Source organism: Triturus cristatus, chromosome 4_2 (genome assembly GCF_964204655.1).
Source record: "Triturus cristatus chromosome 4_2, aTriCri1.1, whole genome shotgun sequence".
Classification (NCBI taxonomy): domain Eukaryota; kingdom Metazoa; phylum Chordata; class Amphibia; order Caudata; family Salamandridae; genus Triturus; species Triturus cristatus.
This window is the reverse complement of record NC_140586.1, coordinates 684,541,724-684,567,301: the sequence shown is the minus strand read 5'-3', so window position 1 is coordinate 684,567,301 and position 25,578 is coordinate 684,541,724. Positions and strand designations below refer to the sequence as shown.

At 43.5% G+C, this 25,578-nt stretch overlaps 1 protein-coding gene across 1 annotated transcript in view; it reads right to left on the bottom strand.

The window, feature by feature from the left end:
* The window catches only part of DAB1 (DAB adaptor protein 1), a 3,595,579-nt gene that overhangs the window by 1,862,133 nt on the left and 1,707,868 nt on the right, over positions 1-25,578 (bottom strand). Inside the window, exon 5 of the mRNA XM_085602501.1 lies at positions 6,205-6,362. The gene's annotated coding sequence lies outside the window, so the exon portion shown is untranslated. The remainder of the gene's footprint in view (positions 1-6,204; positions 6,363-25,578) is intronic.

Genomic DNA, 25,578 nt, shown 5'->3' with positions numbered 1-25,578 from the left:
GTGAGAAACAAATGTAATAGTTTTTCACTGTCAGCATATGTTAAACTTAAATGTGTGTGTCCACTCCTGTTAAATACGATGCATCCTGCCCTATGGACTGTGAAGTGCCTATTTTAGGGGTGACCTGTATGTAAAAAAGAGGAGTTCAAGGCTTAGCACAGGGATTATTTTGCCACGTTAAATTGGGAAATCTGAGACATGTTTTAAGGGGCTACTTAAGTGGGGGGCACAATGAGTGCTGCAGGACCACTAGTGACCTTTAATTTACAGGCCATGGGTATTTGGTATACCAATTTACTATGGACTTATCCGTAAATTAAGTATGTCAAATAGGTATCCTGCAGTGTATTTTGTGCTTTTTTCATCTTTGTCCTGTTCAATTGGTGTTCTGGATTATGGGTGTGAATTTCAGTTCAGTGTTATCTTCATCAAATAAATTAGGTGCTTTTATGCCTTGAATGGATTTGAAGGCTTTAACAGAAGAAATTATGTATAGGGCATTTGATATACTAAGTAAGAGGTTGTTTAGTAACTATGGAAGGTTGTTCGAGCAAAGGGATGCCCTGCTGTTTGTTGCCGCCTGCCCTGGTGGGACTCGCTGTTCCAGGGTTCTTTGCTGTTGCTGTGAAGGGGGAGGCACCACCAACGTGCTCAAAAGGCTGCCTCGACCCTCATGGTTTTGGCTGCGCCTGGGCAAATCCCAGGCCAAGGACGGGCCCGTTCTTGCCTGTCATTGCCCAGAAGAGGCTGGGCTGGCCCCTCCTAATGTCTGGTGTTTAATGGAAGCAGAAGGTACTGTCCTTTTATTGTTCCTCAAGGAGATCATTTCTGCTATATGAAGGTTTGCTCCACTGGGCTAGCAACGAAGACTTTCTTGAAAACTTTCCCCCCCCCAGGGGTAGTTCCACTGATATTATAGTATTGCTATTGTTAGAGAAGGTTTTAATGCGGCACAAACCCTACCGCTGTTGTGCCTGTTTTATGGTTTAAAGGTTATTGACTTTTTCCTGATCTGATTACTCATATGTATTGAGAATAATTTTGTGGTTATATGGGTAAGCGCAAAGCTACCAATGCCCCTCAGCTCTAGACACTGCACCAATAAATTCCTTCTAGTGTGGGCGATGAGTGTAATTTCTAAAGAATTAGACATTGCGGAACGTCGGCTATCTTTAGGAGCAGGGACAGGATGGGTTGGAATATCTGGGTCATCTATGACTAATGACATTGTGATAACAGCTTCTGAGTCTCAGTTAGGAGAACCTCATAGCCCTGGTGTTCTAGAAGGCTCGATAATTCCATCTAATCAAGAGCTGGAACTGCCAAGAATTGTGTTTCATCTGTTTGTCCCCCGTCACCTAAGAGGAAAAGGAAGTACAAGAAGACTCCTACGAAGATTGGGGGTCATGTGCCCATCCGTCTGTAACTCCTATCCAGCTGAGCCCTCCTGCAGTTTATTTTTGGGTGCCACTAATAGCTGGAATAACATCTAAAATGGAGGATTTGTTAATACCCATTAGAGAAAAGCTAGAGATCTTGATTACTGAAGTAGATAAAATTAAAATCCATTATCATGATGTACCCAAAGAGCAGCTGAGGGGGAACACACTTGACACAATTACACAAGTAATTTCAATATCGAGTGTGCCAGGTCCCAATATAGGGGTTACTAGATCACACCTAGAGGGAACACGGGAGGCTGGTACTGGGGCTGAGTTACACAACAATGGTGGTGGGTACCTACCTGCCTCAATGGCTCACATAGGACATATGCCGCTGCAATTTACTGCGAATAATACCTACTCAATACAAAGCAATATTACCCACCCGTTGTCCCTGTCTGCAAATCAGAATATAGCAAGGGATATGGGTGGAAACACTATGAGTGCTCACGTTGCCATCACATTACCACCAGAATGTTGCCCATATGTGGCAGTTTTAACTAATGTTCCACCTTTGAGGGCAGATCAGATGGAAACCCATGAGTCGCTAGAAAATAGAGTGGTACACTGGCTCCATGGAACTGCCAATTGTCAGTAAGTGGTGCCCAAAAAACCTTGCTAACTAGAAGAGTGAGTTGGGTTGGCCCTACAGGGAAACAATCCAAAGGTGACCATATTATAATCAATGTTAGGAACCCAAGCTGCGCATGGGAGGTTTTAATAAAGGCAAGACCCCCACTACTAACGGAATCAGCTATATCACTGCAACCCCAGGGTTTTTTTTATTGGCACTTATGGAACCTCCAGTCTCAAAGGAAGGGGGTAGAAAACACATTCATTAACCATGATTCAGAACAGTCATTAAGTCAGCCTTTGGTGGTCTCTATTAGGTTTCAAGTACTGAGTGACCTGCAGGATATTGATTGACAAGACACATGGCAACATAGGCAGAATTAAATTTTTAAATCAGGGGGCTAGGCAAGCGGATGTTTTCCTATCCATCAATGATGTCAATTGTGTTGACAATAGTTTTAGTGTTTGACCGCTATTACTGAATAGTAACGCAATCCAAACATGCTAGAGAGCCATTTTGCATGACTGGCCACCCCCTAGCATCTTTTCTTTGGTTCTTCAGACCAAGGAAAATAGTTTCCTCAAATGCCAGTTGTTCCTCCCTATTTAGATTAGGGATAGTCCAACATCTATTTGCCTTTCCCCATATCAAAACTTGCCCACCTGACATGATTCAATGTCCTTGTGATGGCCAGAGCAAACAAAGCACCATGCACCTTATGCTGTTCTGTGTTATTTACTCCAATTGTAGGTGTTAAATATTTAAAATTACTCTTGCTTACACAAGATATTAGATCACATGTTGTTGCTTTAAAATATTTGCTTGAGTTGAATGACCATAGAGTATGCCTTAATGTTGCACTTGTTATCTTGAAAGCTATTAATATAAGTAAAAGTATTATTTTCTGATGCTGTAATGAACCCTATGGAGACTGGTTGGCAGCTTTTTAGTAATTTTAAGCATGTACTTCTGGTAGAGACATCTTTGATTATAAGGAATTGTCCTTGCTGCTGTTTTTATTTTAACTTTATTTTAATTATGTGATCGTTTTATTGTGATTGATTTTTTGGTTGTTTTTTTAACACACTGAATAAAGTCTTTTGAATTGAAGTGAGTAAAGTTATACAATTTTATCTTTGCTGTATAATGACACAGTTACTTCAATAGGGTTATTTTTGAGGTCTTTGTAAGATCTGTGGGGATGTCATCAGAATTGCGGGCAATCAGTGTGCAAGTAAAATGGGTCACACTTATGAAGATATAGTACAGATAAGTTAACATCTGTACTACTATGTTTGAGGTTTCAAATATGTATTCATCTGTGTGTGTTTGTCAACTAATTATCTGTGGGAAGCTAAGCGATAGCATGTTCACAGTGAGGTCTGTGGCACGTTTGACATCAAGACTATTTGTTCAAAAGGTAAAGTTGCTCACCATCACAATTTGCATGGCGCTGTTTTGGAGATGTATTGTCACTTACAGGAATTTCATCCAGAAAGAGTGTTATTTATTACTTATTCATTTCCTAACATTGGATATCACTTATTGCTTTGTATGACTTGTCGCAGCAACAAAGAATGGGATACATAGTTTCAGGGCTTGAGGACCAAAGGCAGGGAAAGAGGTGAATAGTCAAACAGATGGACTTAAAAAACAAATTTGTGCAGAGATGCATCAGCAATCTTCATGATATTACATGAATCTCCATACTTATATAATAACAAGAATGTATTTAAACTGTGTTGGACCAGATAAGTAAGATGGTGCAATGTATATTTTTATGATTAACACAACATAAATATGGAATCTGACATACCACATTGGGAGAAGTGGGTGCATCTAAGCAGGAGCCAATAGCAGGATGTATTCCTACCCGGTTATATGTCTGCATGCTTTCATGCCCATGCTCGACTGTATGACCATAGCTTCCATCCATGTGATGACAGACTCTTAGTGGAATCCTCAGATGTGATTTTTATAAATCTGATTCCCCACTCTTTAGTGGTAATGTACTGCTAAACAAATAACTGATCATAAGTAGTCAGTCATACCTTACCACCATATTCATAGAGTCAGTTGGTCAGCTAATGCTCTTACTACAGTATGTGATGAGACTAATTAGTCAGTAAAATGTTTACAATGTCAATAGATGGAGACAAAACATAAGTAAAATTAAAAGTCTAAAGTCCTAACAAAATTTCAAATCAGATATATTGAATTTGTAGTTTTGCCAACTCAATATGGTAAGCAGCATGCAGAGTAACATATGGAGTGAACAGTAGTGCCTATGCTTTGAAACCTCTCATCCAGTAGTCCTGGTAAGATGACCATTTCCTGAGTCACCCATCCCCAGAGTTCCACTGGAGATTAAGACAACCATTACCTCTGCAGCATGCACTTTATTTATGATGTTTCCTCCACTAAGGAGTATTCCTTATGCATAAATAATATGTATTAAGTATCACAGTTTGTATGCAAAAAAATCCTCTCTCTTTTTGTGAATGTTCAATGTAGTCTTGGCGTATTCAATGGCTATACTTAAAGTTTCCATCCTATCGGTAGTGCAGCAGTTCTCATGCATAAAAGTATTCTGACAGCTTCAGGGTTTGCACCAGCAGAATTTGGAGTGCATGCTCACTTTAAAGCCAACTGAATTTGATCATCTTGCGAGTGAGCAGAAGTTTTGCTATTCCTAATATCTGAAGCAGTGTTAGAGGAAGTCTCTCTTTTTCTAAAATTCCATGTCACACTGTTGGTTAATTGATTCTGGCTTTGCTTCCAGGTTTGTCTGTGATACCCTCTTTGAATCTCTAGTTCAAGAACGTTCACTGCATGCGTGGTTGTCAGTTGCCCGTGTTTGGGGTTCTTCCCAATGATTAGAAACTATCTTAAAGAGTACTTTGTGAATAGCAATTTGCAGCATTTGGTTTTGCATTGTCTCTGAATCTGTGCTTCCAATTGGACTGCATAGTTCCATATACAGAGAAGTCAATAAAGATACACTTCCATCTCAATATCATTATCATGTGAATCTATATTTATTTCCCAAAAACTCGAAGACAAAAAAATAGTTCCCAACTTATATATTTGGGGTTACTCATATCATTAGGGTTCGGAGGACATATAGAAAGAAATACCACTATAGATATAAAGAAAAGATTGCACATATTATAGCTTCACAAAAATATCTATGTACTCCCTGGATCAAGATAATATTGTGCATTCACCTCCAATTTCACTGTATGTGGTACATGTTAAAATCTTCAAATGGACTATATGAGGCACTATAAAGGTCCAGTTTCAAATATGTAGGCTTATGGGAAACCAAAGGGTGCTTTTTTTCTGACACCACCAATTGTCATAAATTGTTATATTATCAGAACATGGGATTTAGGGATGTTTGGCGGAAGCCATAATGCAATCACTACAAATTGCTCCATAACAAGTCTCATTTGTCAAAACAAGCATCTCTATGTTATTTAGTGAGGTCTTTATGCATTTATGTCAAAAGAGTCAGTGCCTAATTTGAGCTGGGTGCTGCAGGTGGGGGCCACCAGCACTTATTTATGGGGAATGGCATGTATTTTCTACATTAGAGCTTTCCCAAGCAGAGATTGAAAAACACAAGGGTCGAAAAGACGGAGGAAGAGAAAGATGACAAAACCATCACAAACGGACAAAGTAGGAACCTGCAGGCGTGAGATAAAGGGAAAGGGAGGGACTGGTAGTGGATTAAAGCGGCATGAGCTGGATTTAAGGCTACCAGTCTTGGTACTCGGCATGCGGACGTTCAATTGCACCGGCTGCGGGCTTCTGAGTAGAGATTCATGCATCACAAATCTCTCTTTTACAAATTAAGCACTGCCAAGGATTGTTCCACTTCTCTAGAATGTGGTACTTGAAGGCATTTCATGGAGATATATTTGGAAGTCAACCACTTGCGTTATATTTACATTATGATATGAACGTCGTGAATAGATATTAGTGCAGAATAATTTTACAACATATTTAATTGCGTCAGACTTCAACACTTTCATTGTTCTTTCTTCAATCAGAAAAGTTAATGTTAAGTTGGTCCTTTATAACATGCTAGAACCTCCCAGGTTTGATACAATAACACCCTCAATAACTAACAACAAACAAAACTCACTTTTCCATATAGTTTGAACAACTGTTAAAAAAACTTACGTTTTGCAGAATCAGCTCTCAACAATTTCCATGACTGAATATTGACTGAAAAATGATGACCAGTTGGTGAAATGAATGTTCTCAAGCATTGAAGGTTGTATTTTGATCCTATATCTTGTGTGCAGTCATTGAAGATGACTTGCCGTCTGAGTTCCTAACTGCTGGCAAAAAAAAACATTTATCTTAGCCTTTTTTTGTATCCTTATTTAATTGCCAATAGTAAATCACTAGTAGAATAGAGTACTTGTTCACCCACTATGAAATGAGTTGCCAGCGTGGCTGAGCATTGTGTTTTGCATCAGTTAACCATCTATGGTGCACACCACTATAGTATTGTCTCTGCTGACGGTTTCCCAGAAAGAAACAAAACAAACACAAGCACAGAATGGGATCTAGCTGTTTCGACAACCAAAAGGGCCATCAGAAATCCCTTCTAGAATTCTTTAATATTAAAAAACTAGGCAAGAATATTTCCGATTTTTTATACCCATCTATCGAATTTTGGTAACTTGCAGAATGCAACAGCGTTCATCTTAGGTAGATTTACCTTATCCCCCCACTTCGCTAAACGTTACCATTATTAAAGAAAACAGAACTACCTCAATCACAGATTACTGAGGAAAACCATCACTGAGGCAACTTTTCTTCAACCCACAAGTATTTTGAATCCCTGTCTGCAACATGAAGATGACCATTCAACCCACCTACTTGGATCTGTCATCAACTATTTACTTAGGGGCATATTATCAAGCCCCTAACACGACCACAACGTCACTTTTTGTGACGTTGTGGTGGCGATAGGGTCAGCTCCCTATTATCAAGGTAGCGTTAGACCACTTTTTTTAAGTTTGAAAGAAAAATTTTATTGAGACAAATAAAGGTATCCATATTACAGGCAATAACAATAAGTACATATCAAGGTAATTCATTGACAAAGAGCAAAAAGAAAACGACAATTTCATGCCATCACATTATAATCGACTTATACTGCATGAAAAAATAAAAGACAAACTTATGAGTAGAAGATGTGCTAGTAATGCATAGAAAATGAACCAAAACAGTATTGGAAATTTGGAAGTAAATCTGGGAACGTGTAAGGGGTTCATGGGGGCTTCAAGACCTCAGGTTGGGACGGCTTTATCTGAGAGGATTTTTTGGCACACTTGTCGAGAAACAATGTAACAGGGGACCACAGTTCTAGGCATTTCGTTGCCAATTTCACGGGATATACAAAAGAGGTGTCCAGTCTGTGATTATGGCAGATTACATACCACCACGCCTTATAGGAAATTTTTGTGGAGTCCTTCCAGTTAACCGTGATCTGCTGAAACGCAGCTGCTAACAACAGATCAACAATTTTAGTTTTACCTGGGACATTCTCCCAGCATGGTGCGAGACTTCCCAAGAAAATATGAGGGGTAGAAAAAGGGAATGCAGTGTCAAAAATCAAATTTATTTGGGACCAAACTCGCTCCCAAAAGCTCTGCACGAGTGGGCATAAAAACAGCGCATGAAATATGTCAGCGTTTGGGGACGAGCATGACCAGCACGTGTCTGGAGTAGATGCGAATCTCTTGCTCAAAGCACTCGGTGTAAGTAGAATACGATTATACACAAAAAATAACGTTTGCGTGAGGTTTGCTGCCCTGGAGGATTTGCGCAGCTTGAGCCAGATCTTATTCCAAAGAGAAAGTGGCCATGAAAGTTGAAAATCGCGCTCCCAAGCTTCCTCCACCTTAGATTTCTGTCTAGGGGCACTTGCTCCTTGCAGATGTTTATATATGCTAGAAGCCGAGGGTTTAGACTTAAGTAGGGAAGAGAATTGTGAGGGAGAAGTCTGAGAAGCGGGGACCTGAGGCAAAGCAGATAGGTGATCAAACCTATCCATCACAGCCGATTTAAGCAAAGGATATTTATGCGCGAATGAGGCAGGCAAGTCAAAACGTTGTTTAAGCAGGTGAAAGGACATAAACTCTGAGTCTGAGAAAAGCTGGTGCACCCATATTAAACCCTTTCGACGCCAGGTTTTCCAAAAGAATGGTTTGCCGCGAATAGTCAAGTCATTATTATGCCAGATTGTTGAACTTAGGAAGTGGTCGATCGAATCTGGAGACGAAGGAGGAGAGGACAACAGGAGCTTGGAAGTCAGTTTGATTATAGGAGAGGATACCGCCTGCGGTTTACGTGAAAATGAGAGGTATTCAGGGAAGGAGAAAGGAGAGAGGTAAAGACGCTCTATTCTAAGCCATAGGGGGCAATTCTCCGAGGGGTCAAGCAACCAAAGTGAGGCTTGTCGTAGAAGGAAAGCTTTTTGATAAACCTGAAAATCAGGAAAGTTAACTCCTCCCTCAGCTTTTGGGCGAATCAACTTAGCTAATGACATACGAGGTCGCTTTGAAATCCACAAGAAGGAAGAGAGGGCGGAATTGATTTTTTTGAAGAATTTGGCCGGAATGGGAACTGGAATGTTGGATATGGTGTATAGTACAATGGGTGCAAGCATCATCTTTATGGTGTCTAGCCGACCCCACCACGATAGGTACAGTGGATGCCACCTGGCCGTTAAATCAGTGATTTTTTGTAGGCATTTGTTTAGACATAGCGCTACTGTGTCAGATATTGAGGGAGTAATGTGCATGCCTAAATATTTAATATGGGAGGGGCTCCACGTAAAATTTGAGGCGCTGAAATCCGCTTTAAAAGTGTACTTGGTCAGGGGGAGAATCTCACACTTATCGCTATTCAATTTGTAGCCAGAGATTTTAGAATATGCCTGTACATCTGTTAAGAAGGCAGGGACAGAAACACTAGGATTGGACATGAAAAGCAAAATGTCATCTGCATAGGCAGCTAATTTAAGGTGAATGTTCGCTGATTGAAAGCCGAATAACTTTGGGTTTTGGCGAAGCTTAGAGAGAAAGGGCTCCAAAGCTAGATTGAAAAGAAAAGGGGAGAGAGGACAACCCTGACGGACTCCTCTGCCCAAATCAAAATATGGGGATATCAGACCATTGGCACAGATAGCCGCACGCGGGTTGGAATAAAGGAGAGAGATCAGGGACACAAACTTGGGACCAAAGCCGAACCAACGAAGAGTATGAAACAAGTACTTCCATTCGACTCGATCAAACGCCTTCTCGGCGTCGAGCGCTATTGCCGCTAGGGGGTGCTTCAAGGACGAGGATTTGGTCAAGACGTCAAAGAGAAGTCTCGTATTGTCCGTGATAAATCTGCCTTTAACAAAGCCCGACTGTTCCGCTTCTAGTAAGTCAGGCAAGTAGGAGTCAAGACGTATGGCTAGGGCTTTTGAGAAGATCTTATAATCTATATTGACCAGAGAAATAGGCCTATAATTTTTGCAGTGTCTATGGTCTTTCCCTTCCTTCGGTATCAAACATATGTGTGCTTCCGAAAAGGTGCCTGAAGAACGCCCCAGTGTGTTAAAAGAGGCTATGAGGGAGTGCAACTTGGGTAATAAAAGCTTAGAAAAGTGTTGGAAGAACTCTACTGTAAAGCCATCCGGCCCCGGCGCCTTATCTTTCTTGAGCAGCTGAAGTGCCGCTGACAATTCTTGGTGCGTTAGATCGGATTCCAGGAGAGTGAGATCCGACTGATGGCAGGGAGGAGTCTGAAGTGTTGAAAAAAACTGGGAGAGAGAGTCCTCAGAGGGCTGCGATTCGGAGGCATATAGGGATTTATAAAATAGGGAGAATTCGGTCAGAATATCCGAATCTTTAAATTTTAGGTCCAGGCATTCATCATAAATAGACTCAATATTGAGTCTGTTCTGTTTAACTTTCAGATAGTTAGCCAGAATCTTTCCCGCCTTGTTTTTGCCCCCATAAAATTTAGCACTGGACTTTAATAAGTACAAAGAAGCATCCTCCGTAGACTTTTTGTTAAATGCTAATTTGGCGTTGATGAGAGCCGTGAGGGATTGGCTCGAGTGCGAGGTGTAAAAGGAGTGTTCCAGTGTCTTGATGTCCCGTAAAAGGTCAGCAGTAAATTTGCGGGAAAGTTTCCGCCTCTTTGCAACAAAGCCAATCACGAAATCTCTCGCTGAGGCCTTGAAAGCATCCCAAATGGTGGAGAAGGGCATGGATTGGTCAGTATTAAACTCAAAAAACTCTTCAAAAAAAGTAGTAAAAGCAGCGGTGAATTTCGGGTCCAGAAGGAGGATGTTGTTAAAGCGCCACCTCTTAGGACCTGTGGCTCGAGGGAGAATTTCGAATACAATTGACACAGGGGCATGATCTGATAGCAGGATAGGGCCAATTTCTGCTTGCGTAAGGGTTTGTGAGATGGAGTGAGAAACAAAAATGTAGTCGATTCTTGACTGGGTGTGATGGGAGGGGGAGTAAAAGGTGTACTCCCTGGTGGTTGGATTGCAGAGACACCAGGCGTCGAAGAGTTGGTGTTGGGAGATAACTCGCACAAATGATTTCTGGGGTTTATTGGGGATATAAGGGACTTTGGAGTTCCTGTCTATAAAGGGGTCAAAAACCTGATTACAATCACCAGCAAAAATAAAATTTTCTTCCAAACCAAGGGCAATCTGAGCTGCTAAGGTGGACCAAAAGGAAGGTTCTCCGCACGTTGGGGCGTATACATTGAACAGAGATATAGGAACCCCTTTAAAGGATAATTTGACATTTAACCACCGTCCATTAACATCTGAATTCTGGGACAATAATGTAAACGAAAGAGATTTACGGCAAAGAATCATGACACCATTCCGTTTACCATCCCCAGGAGAGAAAAAGACCCCCCCCCACCCAGCCCCTTTTCAGCTTTAACGATTCATCAGCGGAGAGATGAGTCTCTTGCAAAAAGACAATGTCCGCATTTAATTTGGCCAGATGGGTTAAGATCCTTTGCCGTTTGATAGGAGAATGTAAACCCCTAACGTTCCAAGTAACTAGTTTCAAAGACATAAGCACTCATAGGTAAAACAAAATGCAGTTGGAAAGCAAAAAGTCAATGCAGTACAAAATCCGTAAGAAATGGAAAAAATGTATGGCACAAAAGAGATCTTCTGATTAAAGAGAGGGACAGAGGAAAGAGACAGAGCAAGGGTTGAGAAGAGGATAAAGATAAATAAGAGAGAGGGAATCGGAGCAGTAGGGTTTACCATAAAGGCAATGAGATACGAATGAAAGAACATAACACCAAAACAAAAACATTACAATAACGAGGACGCAAAACAAAATGTAAAACATACCTACAAAAGGAGAGAATGAGTGGGAGGGTGGGTGAAGCCACATGGAGCAGACACACGTCCAGGGAGGATCCGATGGGGAACGGGGAAGACCGTATGAGGAGATATCATAACTGTGAAACAAGAACATGTGACAAGAGTTAATCTCAGGAAGCAACTGTAAGAGAAAAAAAAAACAGGAATCAAGAAAGAACGGGCCTAGAAAAGAAAAAATATTGAAGAACATTACTGTAACCATGCAAAATCATCAATGCAGTGGAAATCAACACAAAAAGCTGGTACTATTGTATATAATAAAATGGAAACAACTTCGCCTAGCGAGTGGAGAAACTGTGGAGCAGGGAGAATAATAGAACAAATCTTGAGTGGCAATTAAGCAACATGTGAGGAGGATGTTCCGGCAGAGGTGGTGGCATCCATCCTGTGTGAGTCAATAAAGCTCTGCAGGCGTCCGGGGTCTTCATAAGTCGTGGTTCTATTATTGTACGTGACCTTGAAAAGACAAGGGTGAAAGAGGCCAAATCTGGCCCCCATAGAACGAAGATCAGGTCGAAGATTCAGGAAAGCTTTGCGTCGGTCAGCAGTGGCCTTGGAGTAATCCTGCGCAAAAAATAGTGTGGAGCCTGACCATGTGACGCGCTGAAGAGCTTTGGCTGCCGCCAACACCTTTAGCAGATCCGTGTACTCTAGGAAATAGATAATGACCCCCCTCGGTCGCTGGGGAGAGGAGCCAGCCGAAGGAGCGCGCCCCAGCCTGTGGGCCCGCTGGATGTTAAGCATAGTTCCGTCAGGCAAGTGAAGGACTTTAGGGAGGAAAGTCTTAAAGAACACAATGGGGTCACTCCCTTCAAGTCCCTCCCCCAGGCCAAAAATACGGAGGTTGTTCCTCCGGTTGCGGTTTTCGAGGTCTTCAACCTGTTTCTGGAGGGTGGTAATTTGCGAATGCATGACCGGAACTGTTTTAGTAGTGTCGATGAAAGTGGCAACATCGTGTTCAACCGCTGTAAGCCTTGTATCAAGTTGACCCCACTTATCAGAGAGAGCTTGTAGTGTAGAATTTGTTTCCTCCATAAAGGGTCTAAGAGCCCTTATCTCATGTAGCAAAAGTTCCATGGAGATGTCCGAAGATGCTTTGGGAGGCGAGGGAGGGTCTTTCTTTAGCCTCTTCACGTTCGACTTGGCAATTGTAGCGGGTGCAGAATCCATCTTCGAATGCTTGTCTTCTTCCTCAGATAACAGCGAATCTTCCAACTTGGAGAGTTGTGAGAATAAAGTAGAGTTTTTGATAAAAGAACGTGGCGGCAAGGACGGGCTGGTATGAGCGCCCCGTGTCCTACCCATCAACCAGCAGGGCCAACAGCAGGGCACGCCACACAAAAAAAGGAAAAAGGGAAAAAGAGAAGCCACCGACTGTGGTACACAATAGCTGGTCGCGAGTCAGCGAGCAGGGCGAAGATGAGGATCAGAAATCATTTGCCAATACGGTTGTCAGAGATACAATCCGTCATAAAAGTGGTCCTGAGGAGTGACAGCAGGAAACTTCGTAGGCTCCGAGCAAAACTGTGCAGACCCAGCCAGCAATGAGACGAATCGTTACCTAAGATGGCGGCCACTGCTAGCATCCATGCAGGCTGAGGTAGAAACAGCACCAGAAAAGAAAAAAAAAAAAACAAGAGATACGGTCATTCGAACATCGTGAATGGAGGAGATTTCGATTGCCACTGGAATTGTGTCCTTAGGTCGCCTTGTGGTGGAACCTCGCAAAAGGAGAAGCCATTCCACCGAAAAACAAAATGGCGGTCGCGCTACTGCTGGGACGAGCCGACACAAATTACCTGACAAAGGCAAAGTAATCGTCTCAAAACTGTTCGAAAACCATGGTACGCGATGCAGGAGCACTTCCTATGCTAACTGCTGCCAGCTGCTTCGTTAGAAATCATCGCAAAGTTGCACTTCTCCGCTCCGGGACCGGGAGCCTCACGGAGACGCGTCCATACTCCTTGGGCGTCAAGCCACGCCCCCCAGCGTTAGACCACTTAATGTGGCTTAAAGCCACATTAAGTGGCTTAACGCTGCCTTAATAATAGTGCCCCTTTCACGCTAAACTTAGTGTGAAAGGGGCGTGCAGTGGGTGTTGCTGTGGGAGTTCTACCACAACACCCATTGAATTTGAAGCTGCCACCTATTTTCAATGTTGGCGATAATAGGTGGCAGCGCCGAACTTAAGACCAGGAAAATCCTGGTCTTAAGATGGCGAAAAGATGAGAAATGCTTTATTTCTCCTATTTTTTGCTTTTGCAAAATGCCATGGTTTGTTTATGTACAGGAAGGTGTCCCTCCTGTACATGACAAACTTTTTTATAAATGCCATTTTGTAACTTACATGTGTGTTGCATGAAGCAGCACACACGTAAGTTACAGACTGGCATTTTAGGTTTGTTTATGTGCAGGAAGGGACACCTTCCTGTAGATAAACAAACCTCCCTGCTTGCAGACACCCTTGCACTCTGGTGCAAGGGTGCTTGCGCTGGCGCTAAGTTGGGAAACTAAGGGGCATTTTATCGCCGCTAAAACGGCGATAATGGGCTTGATAATATTCTCTATGGAATTCCAATTGAAGCTCAGGTTAGATGTCCTTCACATCTAACCTGGGCTTCAATTGGAATTCCATAGAGCATATTATCAAGCTCATTATCGCCGTTTTAGCGGCCGTTTTCTGCCGCTAAAGCGGCGATAATTTTATCGCCTGGCTTGATAATATGCCCCTTAGTGCCATCGCAGGGGGAAACACGAGGCTGCACCATATCCTTGATAATATGGTGCAGCCTTGCGTTTCCGAAGTGGCGGAGAGAGGTGTTAAGCCAAGAAGGCTAATGCCTCTCTCTGCCACTTCCTTGCTGATATGCCCCTTAGACTTTTACTTCGACCTATCATTGCCTTGACGTTTATTTGTATATTCTGACAGTTTTACCATACACATTTTTAAAAAGAAAAATCAGTTCAATACACAAATAACAAATTATAGGAAACACACACCATCACGAACCTCTTAGAACTTTAAATAGTGTTGTAGAGTCCTTGCTGCTTTTCTGAGGTTTAGTTTTTGAAAATCAATCTAAAAATGACATTGGACACATGTTCAATCCTGGTTTAAAATCAACATGAAAAATACCTCTAACCTGTTTAAAAGAGAGCAATCTGATGACTCTAAATTAATTTAAAAAAAACTATTTATGGGAATACTTAAAGTGCATAGCAAGTTGAGAAAAGCAACAGAGATTGAGCTGTTCTTGGCAGGGGACGAGGACGAGTTACCTATTGTTGAACATGAGCAAATGATATGTACGCATTACTCCATCATGACAGTGTTAGTAAGAATGGGACCATTCATGTGGCTTAGTAGAGCTTATGTTTAGCCATCTGTATGTATTTTGCAGTGCAGTAAATGTTTGTTACTGTTCAAATGTAATGCTAGGAAACCAACCCTATTTAACAAAGGAATGAAACGAAGGCTCTCAAATGAACAACAGGGCAGCGAGCGCATTTGGAACACAAAAGGGAACACCCGTATGGAGTGTTTTTCTGGTTAGCAGACTAGAAAAACAATAACCTCTTGTCTATCTGTTTCCCCTTGTTTTGCCGTCTGTTCTTTGGCTGCGGCGAGCAGAGCCTTTGCCAGGAAGGCAGCCATCCACAGCTCCAGACACTGGCTGCAATCTGTGAAAGCGCATTAAGGTTCTGTCTGAGTGGCGCGTCTGGAATGAAAACCCGGCTACTTCCTCATCAAATGTGCAATGCAGCAGGCCGCCCATCGCTCATTTTCAGGGCCTGTGTTCGTCTTTCATCATCTCTGACCAACATCTCGGGCATTTCTGGAGTTAAAGGTTTCCCCTGTGTCCTTTTAAGAAAGGAGGCCATTTTATGTGCGGCCCCTTTCAAAAAGGTAACATGTTCGTAACAAGTGCCTTTGAAACCTGAGCCCTCTTATCTCTGTTCCCTTGGGATGAAATAAGTGGTCCAGCTTCGCGTTGGACAAGAATCGCGTTACTGCAAACCGCATTCACCGACTTGAGCTTTTTGTCAGATCAACAAACAGTGCATTCGGATGTCTACAAACTTGCTGGTTTTCTGAGCAACGCTCTCTTTAGCGCCTGGGAAGAAACCTACTTTTACGCTTTTAGCATTTCGATGGTTTCTTTCTATTGTGTTTTGCAATGTTTGTAGCTTTTTTGCATAGCAGGGGCAAAAGTAATTTTTTTTCGAAATAAACTACACAGTCAGATGCGCGAGTATATGATCAGCATCGGAGATGTAAAAGTAGGTAAAAGTCCTATGGTAGATTTTTAGTATTATTACATAATTTTGTGAATTAGCCATAAAAATTGTAAATGAGAATATTCAGGGAACTTTCATATAGAATTAGTACTAATCAAAAGGCATCGACCCTCCTTGAACTTTCAGTCATAGGGAGTTGGGGGCCTCATTTATGAAAAGGGACGCATCGCTGTGTGCAAACAGCGATGCTTCACTTTTCATTGCGCCCTCCTTGCGACACCAATGATGCGTCATATTTACAGTATGACGCATCACGTTGCAAGGAGTTACAGATACGTCAGTATTTCTGATGTATCTGTAGGTGCAAAAATGATGCTTTGCTGGAGTGTGTCACAAAAGTGAGGCAACTTCTGCAATCGATCATTTCACATGGGCAAGTCCCATTTCAAATGTGCCTGCGTCAGTCTTACGCCTGCTGTGAGGCAGGCGTTAGATATTGACATATTTGCGCCCTAGAAGTGGGGCAGTGAAATCTCATAGACTTCACTGTGTCACTTCTACGAGCCTTACTTACGTCAGAATACCCACCCAGCATGGCGCAGGTATAATGTGGCGCAGGGGTTTACAAAGTGACGCATCTACCTAAATGCTTCACTTTGTAAATATGAATCAAAATGGTGCATTTTTTTACGCAGCTGGTGCGTCACAAAAAGTGACGCACCGGTGGCGCAAAAGTGAAGTGGGCCGATTCACAAGGTGTGTAAAGGTACATAAAAGCATGCTCCGGTAGAACTTCTTCCTGTATACACCAACATTGAAACATAATAGAAAGAACTATGCAAACTATTCCAATTTGCAAATCACAATTTTTGGTGATTGTGTTCCTATTTATGCAATGCATTTCAATTTGCGAAGAGAACATTTGAAAGAAACAGAGTGCTGTACATCACATCCCAATGGGTAACTATAGCATATTCATGGTAACATTTTACAGCAATCGCTGAGGTATAATGCGATTTGCCAGAACAGAAGAGGCTGTTGCTGGCCCATTTGTGTTTTTTGCACTATTTTTTCTACAGCTAAATGCACCCTCATGCCAAAGAAATGACGTGGGAATGCATTTTTGTTAGACCAGGCATCCCTGGCATGGTTTCCCCTATCTTTTTGCCTATGTCTCCTGTGATTTTTGCTCTGTGCTGGATTTCGTTTTTGCTGGTCTAGACACTTTTGGCACTGTGCCATTGCTGATCAGTGTTAAGTGCAAGTGCTCCCTGTATGAATTGTGTTTATGGATTAGTGTTTCCATGATTGGCTTAATTGATTTACTGGTAAGTCACTAGTACAGTGCACTGTGTGTGCCAGGGCATGTACATCAAATGCTACTAGTGGGCCTGCAAAACTGAGTTTGCCACCGACTTGAGTAGCCCTGTAAATGTATCTCAGACCTGCCACTGCAGTGTCTGCGTGCAGTTTTAAACTGCCATGTCGGCCTGGCAAGTGCACACACCCACTAACTGTTGGCTGATGTGCTGCACATGAAAAGAGCCCTTATCAGTGAAAGACACAGACACATCCCACATTTCTGGACTGTAGCAAAGCAATTGCATAACCAAATCAAAATGCAGAGCAAAGAAAGCCTGACTCAACCAAATGAATCAAGTTTTCCGTATTGACAAACTGCAGATCTCTTCATCAGATCTCTCAGTATGACTACCTACACAATCTAAAAAGGAGTATTTTTGGTATCAAGAGTCACCCAGTCTAACAGTCTGAGCTATTTATTGTTATTCTAAACTCCACTTAAATGCAGCAGACCCAGAGGGATCCATGTTGTGTGGTTGCATACCCCTACACCTTCATGCAAATCAGAACATTTACCAGTTTCTACAGAGTCCCTGAGATTACATGTTTGTCCTAGCCACCACAATCACACACTTTTGGCTTAAATTATACTTTCAGTTGCACACTTTCTGAATATCAGACTACTTGTTAGGCCCTTAAAAATAAAGCAAGTCACTTCAAGGAGGGAGCAATATTCAGAAATCACCTGATGCCAGATGTATTAGATTCCACTGAAATGTAAGACCATCTTCAATATATAAAATGTAAAGTCTGCCATCCTGGTGAATGTAAACCCATTCAGTTTTATGACATTTCGAAAAATGGTTCTCTATTCAGTTTACTATTTTCAGAGGAAATTAGCAAGAAGGTGATTGTCAGTGATCATATATGTTATAACTAACATATTACATGCAAGTAGGTCTCCTCTGATGGGGGTGTAGGAAATTTGTCCACTCTGAAGGGTCACTGTTAGAAATGGGGGTCTCTAGTTGGCAGAGGTAGGTATCTTTGTCCAAATAGGGACCCTTGATTCTAGTCAGGTTAAGGGGGATACACACTTAGATAACCCCTATTCACCCCCTCTGTAGCTTGGCACAAGCAGACAGGCTTATCCCAAAGGCAATGCGTAAAGTATTTGTACCAACACTCACAGTAACACAGTGAAAACACCACAAAAGGACACCACACCAGTTTAGAAAAATAAAGTGTCTTTATCTAAACTAAACAAGAATAAAATGACAAAAATCCAACATACACAGTTAAAAGTATGACTTTCAGAAGGTTTCAAGAACTTGTCCTATAGAAAACTATGGATGCGTGACTTTTCACTAAAGTACCTGTAGTTGCATCAAAGTTCACTAAGCCAAACAGCCACAGCATCAGAAAACAAATTAATGTGATACTCCTGAGACCCTGAGGAGGCAATGAGACAGTCGCGCTGCACGCAGAGGAAGGGTTGTGGTGTTTCTGGTCTGTATGGCGAGTGATCTGTTGATTCCGCAGGTGATGTATCAGTAAAACTTGCCGCACAGGTACGATGCGTGGAAATCCGGGATGCATCGGCGCTCGATGTGGCAGTATTGCGCAGCGTCGGTCCTCTTCAGCCATGATCCCCTGATGCTTCGATTCTTGCAGCGAAGACAGGCGCTGCAACGGTTTTCACAGTTGTGCAGCGATGCGTGGAAATTCTTATTGTGCCATGAAGATGCATCGGAAAACTGCCGCAAATAGAGTGATGCGTTGATTTCTGTAGTTCTTTGAGTTTTCTTCTCTCTCCCAGCTCCCAAACAGCAACAACAACCTCCAGAGACCCAAAACTGTCAAAGGCATCTCTTGGCAGGCTAGAAATCACAGCAGCAGAGTTCAGGGGAGCTGGAGGTGAATATTTGTGTCCCTGAGACTTCAAAACAGTAGGCTAGCTCACTTCAGGCCCTTGGAGATCTCCTTCAAGCAGTGGACACAGCACACAGCAAAGTCCTTCTCCTTTCCTTGTCAGAAACAGCAACTGCAGGCCAACCCCAGACACACAGCAAGGACAGTACTTCTCCTCAGTCTCTCCAGCTCATCTCCTTGGCAAAGGTTCCTCTTGAATTCCAGGAATGATTTTAAGTTCAGGGATTTTAGGTCTAATACTTTTACCCTAAAATGTCTTTGTTCTCTTTGTGCAAGGGGCTCTGAGCCCAGTTCAAACCAGTACTGGGGGTCACTCTGCAAGTGCACGACAATATCCTTTGTCAGTGTGAGCCTTGGCTCCAGAAACACCACAAGAGGGCGAAGCCAGCAGTGTGGAAGGAAGGCACAGCCTTATTCAGGTACAGGTGCTACTCCACCCACCACCCCAAATGCAGATCAGGCCTAATCAGCCTAGTTGTGACTCATTAAGACTCCTGGAGCCACTGCACCTCCCCAGCCCATGTCACTCCAAAGCCAGACAGACTATCCACAAACAGGCAGAGGCACACAGGAAGGATGAACAAGAAAATGGCACTTTCCAAAAGTGCTATTTTCAAGCACATAATTTAAAAATCATCTTTACTAAAATATGTGTCATTAAATCCTGAGTTCAGGGATACAAAAATCCATTTTTCCATCTTATCCCTATGGGAAGATATGCTTGTAAAATGTCACAAAGCATTCCCAATTCTTTCCTATGAGGGAAGATAGCCTTTCAATTGTGGAAAACGAAATAGGCAGTATTTCACTATCAGGACATGTTACACACACCAGTACATGTCCTACCTTTGATATACACTGAACCCTGCCAGGGGGATACCTTGGGCCTACCATAGGGGTGTCCTATGTGTAAAAAAAGGAAGGGTAGGGCCTGGCAAGTGGGTGCACTTTCCAATTCGACATGGTAGTTAACAAACTGCGCACAGGCACCGCAGTGGCAGGCCTGAGACATCTTTTCAGGGCACCCCATGTGGGTGGCCCAATCAGTGTCACAAGCCCACTAGTAGCATTTGATTTGCCAGCCCTGGCACAATCAGTGCACTTTACTAGGGACCTACTGGTAAAACAAATATGCTAATCAGGGAGAACCAATCACAAGAACAATTTACACAGGGAGCACTTGCACTTTGACACCGATCAGCAGTGGCAAAGTGGCCAAAGCATCTAAGCCAGCAAAAATGAAATCCAGCACAGCATCAAAAACATAGGCGGTAGAGGGAAAAAAGTCAGGGAAACCCATGCCAAGGATGCCAGGTCTAACAGTCACCCAGGATTTTTTGCCTTTTATTAAACCTATTTTTGTTGGCTGTAGAACTCTGTGCACTTTACCCCAAATAATCAGTGGTAAAGTGCTTGTGCACCCTCTTTAAAATTGGTAAAATCAGCATGCACTCGTCATGCACAGTGCTGTGATTAATAATGTCATTTCAGATATTGCAGTGATGTTATCGATGATGTCATAGAACATGTCATGAGTGATGTGCTATATGGGGTAATTAGCATCGCATGGCAAAGGGTTGAGTTATAGTTACTTTAGGGCCCAAGTTATATTTAGTTGAAATAACTATTTGAGTTGAATTTCAGTAATTTCTTAGTGTAAATCATTGTGTTTTGACCGACATTTTCACTTACCTATAACATCCCATTAACCTTTGGTTTTTTCAGTGAATTTCCAAGGTTTTCTTTAAAATGTAAAGTGAGATATTGTTCCAATTCCTAAATATAACATCCCTTTGCCTACTTTTTTTTAGTATATTTCTATGGTTTATTTAACACAAGGTAAGATTTCCATTGCTGTGTGTGGCATGGGTTTGGACGCAGGGCTATGCCCTGCAGCGATTCACCGGCTGCCACACAGGACTTATTATGCTGTATACCAATATAAAGGATGTCATTTCAAATAAGGCAGTCATACTGGCTTGCTCAAAGGCTCAGACCATCAGAATATAAAAAACAGGCCTATAAGCTTTATCAAGGGGGTCAGCACATTCACATAGCAGAGCTATTGGCTTTGTCGTCAAAAAGTCACCAATAAATATAATCATATGTATATTTCATAACCTCCCATTTTTCAATGTTTAATAATAATGATTGTCACAAAATATTTTCAATAAACCATTAAAAAAAAAATACCATATCTTTGAGGCTTTTTTAGTTTTTTGCAGACCACATAGCGCAACCACAGAACCAACCACAAGGCGTCCCTGCATTCTACCCAAAGAGAATACAGCCCCAAATCAGAGTGCTTTACAAATTATGCTAAGCTCTCCTAGGGTCATTGACTCAATTAAATGTTGCTGGGATGGGTAACTGTGCTCCCTGCAACCTGCCATAAGATTAATAGAAATGCTTGGTGGTGCCCCTTCCAGGTGCACCATCAGGATAAAAAAAAGTTAAGTAAAAAGTCCTCACATTGCATTATGGGGCGCTCCTGCCTGGAACAGTAATTGAGTGGCTTCTACTGCTCATTTGTGATTCTTTTTTGTTTATTTCAGCATTTTCTGGTCCCATCTGTCACATTAACTTTGGTGCCATAGGGGGGAGCTTCAAGACCCTCGACATCCCAGCTGGTTCTCCAGCCAACACCCATCCTGTGTGCCAGTGGGAGATTCCCATTATAATTGATGCTCTGGAGGCCTGGGTGCACACTTGTGACGCCCACTTCTCTTCAATACATTGGGTGACACTCAGGGAGCCCCAAGTCCCCCTCAGTAACTGCTGGCTCCCGATTGGGCACCCATACTGGGTGCATGGGAGGCAGCTCTGTTGCTTTAACCTGGTATTTGTAAAGCGCAAACTAATCACCCCTAAGGTTCTCAAGGCATTGGGGGCATCAGGGATAATAAGTGAGCTATTCCCCAGAGTACCACGATGCTGAGCCGATCTGCCTCCGGCACTGGGGATCGAACTGTTAGCCTAGCGCTATGGAGTCAGCCGCCCTGGCCGCTGCACCACACCTCTCCACACCTTGCTTTGATCCTGCTTGGGAAAGAAGCAGCTTTTTTCTCTGCTCCCGCGATGTAGGGGTGAAAGCTGTGTTCCCTGCTAGTGAGAGTGCAGGACGAGAGTTATATTCCCTGCACACACACTCCTGGGCATGGAACTAGTCAGTGTTCTAAGGGATGGGTTGCCCGCAACACTGCTGTCTTCAGACCCAAGGGGATGGCGTCCCTGGAGCTTTTCTATGGCTCAGTGAGGGGGGAGTACATTTGCTCTCCCCAAAACAACTAAGTCAACCCAAGAGGATGAGGTCCCAGGGGCCTTTTAAATACTGTAGGGGCCACACACTTCTGTTCCAAGATAATTATATTGGGGGAAAGGTTCCAGGAGCCAGCAAATCTCTAAGGGATGTGAACTACACGCCTCATTCCCCAAAATAAATTAATCAGCCCTGGGGTCCCCAGTGCCTCAAAGAAGGGAGTGTGAGTCACCATCCCTAAAATTATGCAATTCGCTGACCCCCTTTGCTCAGGCCCATTCTGGGGGGCTAAAATTCAAAATGGCAGGCTACCCTTTTTTCTAACCGCACTGCGGATCCACTGTTTCTCCAAGGATATGCAGTTCAGCTGAAATTTTTTTTTTTTAGATCAAGCGGGTCTGTTGGGATCCAGCCACCAGGCGTATCGGGTCAGGTTATCCCTACCCTGCCCACTATAACCTTTTTGCAGGACAGGGGATGAAGTCCATAAGTCCGAAAATGACTTCCACTTTATCTTTGTTGATTTGTTGGCCGCCAATCAGACATTATCTTTCAATCTGTCGAATCCTCCGTGGAATGATATATGTATAGTACAATCTTTATTTTTCAAAAGTCAATTAAATAATTTAGACCAAATAACAAAAAGAGTGCTACTGGGTTAATATTTAGCTTTCTGCCAATTTGGGAGTAACTTCCTTTAGCCATTTTGGCTGTAGCTGCGTCGAATTTTCCTATGGAAAATTGTGTGAGAAAGACTAATTTTGGGATCCCTCTTTTCCAGGTCCACTGCTGGATCACCTTGAAACGTTTCAGGAAGGAGTGAATGTGGATGAGACTTTTGTTTGGAAAGGTTTGTAAAGATTCATCAATCAGCACCAAAGTTATAGACAAATCAAAAAATCGATTTTCTGTTAAAAACAGGCTCCTAAATATAACAAATATATATACATACAAAGAGAGAGAGAAAGAAAGAGAGAGGCAAAAGGTTAATAATTAATGAAAATGTTAGACCTGGCATCATTGGCGCGGGTCTCCCTTCCTCTCTACTCTCCCTATTTTTTATATTGGCTGGATTTAGATGTTCTGGGCGCATGGCCACTGCTACTCAGTGCCACAGCGCGAATGCTCACTGTAAATAAATGAATTGTATGAAGAAGGATAACCATAATGCCTACATCTGTGTAGCCTGTTTCAATAGCGAGTTACCCTCCATTTCTCTGTCGCTACTGCGAAACGATCCATTCTCATAGGCCAGGATGTGCCGGTTAAAGATTACTTTCTATCGTCCTATCTGTCCCTAGGAACCTAATGGGAACTTCGAGTTTGGTATGTTTGTGCTCAGGACATTGAGGGGCACCCTTTGGTAAGGACCGTTTGTATGTTACATTTTTGGAAATACCTTTCCTGAAAACACGGCAGTTTGTGGCCTAAGCTTTACTGTAGGCTGTTGCAAGTATGTGTATTGGCCGTCTGGTTTTGGAGCAGCGGAGAAGGCTTGTCAGACCTGGCTGGAGAGAGAGATCAGTATTCAGAGCATGGGGTGGGGTGACTCTTTGATCCGAGCAGGGCTGCGCCGGGCAAGGTGAATGATGGTTCCACCTCCCACTTGGTGTCTGATAGCAGACCCCCTCATTCTGAAAGGGCAGGATGTCGCCTCATAAACCAAGTGCTCCCCGACCCCACCGAACTGGTTCTGACTGGAGTCAGTGATTTGTGACCTTAGAGAACAAAGACTTTTTAGGTATAAAATGCTGCGCTGGAACTTTGTCCAAGGGTGTTCCTTCTGGATGTCAAGACAAAACTCTGTCCGAGCGGACCGAGGAAAGGACTTTGAAACTTTCACCAGGCTTGCCGTAGAAACTACCCGAGGGACTAAACTGAGAGCGCCTCCTGTAGAAGTCTCAGGGACATTAGACTTCACCTCGCCAGCTGTAAGAATTCCTGTGCGAGGAATCCTACTTGCAGGTGAGGCCTCCGTCGAGTAATCCGGAGCCTATAGTTCTACTGTGAGGACCACGGACTGGGCATCTTTGAATCTTTTTCTTAACCCAAAGCAGGCCGCTGCAGCTAAGAGAGAGCTGCCGCCGCTGAGAGCCCGCCTAAACCTGAACCTTTGAAATCTTCTGATAAAACCGAAGCAGGCCGCTGCAGCTAAGGAAGAGCTGCCGCCGCTAAGAGCCCACCTAAGTCTGAACCTTGGAACCTCTTGCTAACCCTGTGGGGGTCCCTGCAGCTAAGGGAGAGCTGCCGCCGCTGAGAGCCGACCTAAATCTGCACCTGCAACTCTGCCGCTGGATCCGTGTGGGCCGCCACCGCTGAGAGAGAGCTGCCGCCGCTGAGAGCCCACCGGAACCGGCACCTCTAAGCCCTATGCTGAACCTGTGGGGACCACTGCAACTGAGAGAGAGTTGTAGCCGCTGAGTGTCCACCGTGTGCCAGTCGGGCCGAGACCATCCTCTGTCCCGTGGCTGTAGCCGCTGAGTGCCCGCACCCTTTGCTACTTGGCATCATCATGATTTGTCCCATGGCCGCTGCAGCCACAAGGAGAGCTGTAGCCGCTGAGTGCCTGCACCTTTTGTGACTGGACATCATCGTGAGTTGTCTCATGGGCCGCGGCAGCCAAGAAGAGAGCTGTCGCTGCTGAGTGCCCACACCCTTTTGCTACTTTGCATCATTGTGATTTGTCCCGTGGGCCACCGCAGCTAAGAGAGAGCTGTGGCTGCTGAGTGCCTGCACTTTTGGAAAAAATTGTATTCTTGGGATTTGTCCTGTGGGCTGCCGCAGCCGAGAGAGACCTGCTGCCACTGTGCGCCCGCACCTTGTCCACCCTTGTTGAGGATTGTCGCTATTGTCCTGTGGGCCGCTGCAGCTAAGAAAGCCATGGAGCTGCACGATGAGAGTCATCGCCACCACGAGCTCGGGCTGTTGCAGCCACGTGCTGCTGCGCTGTGCACCCGCCTGTCCCCTAGTGCCCAAATCATTGTGGGTGCACGCTGCGGACCTCAACCTCCAAGACTTGTGGTTGCTGAGAGTCTGCCTGTCACTGACTCCACTTCTTTCAGAAGCTGCGCGCTGTGTCCCCTTTCAACAACAGGTATCTGGTGCGCACCGGGTCGCGTAGGCACCGGCCCTGAACTCAGTCTGTGTCACGCTTTGGGTGAATACGTTATTGTCTTTTTGAGTCCCTCTGGGGGGGACATGAATTGTCATTGTTGAAACGCTTTAAGAAGTCTTGGCTTAAACTGTTGGATAAAGATATTATTTTTATATACCTACCTGAGTCGTGTCCCTTTTGTGGTGTGTCGCTATCTTATTGTACTTGGTCGTAAACGCTTTGCACACCGCCTCTGAGATAGGCTTAACTGCTTGTGCTACGTTACCACAGGGT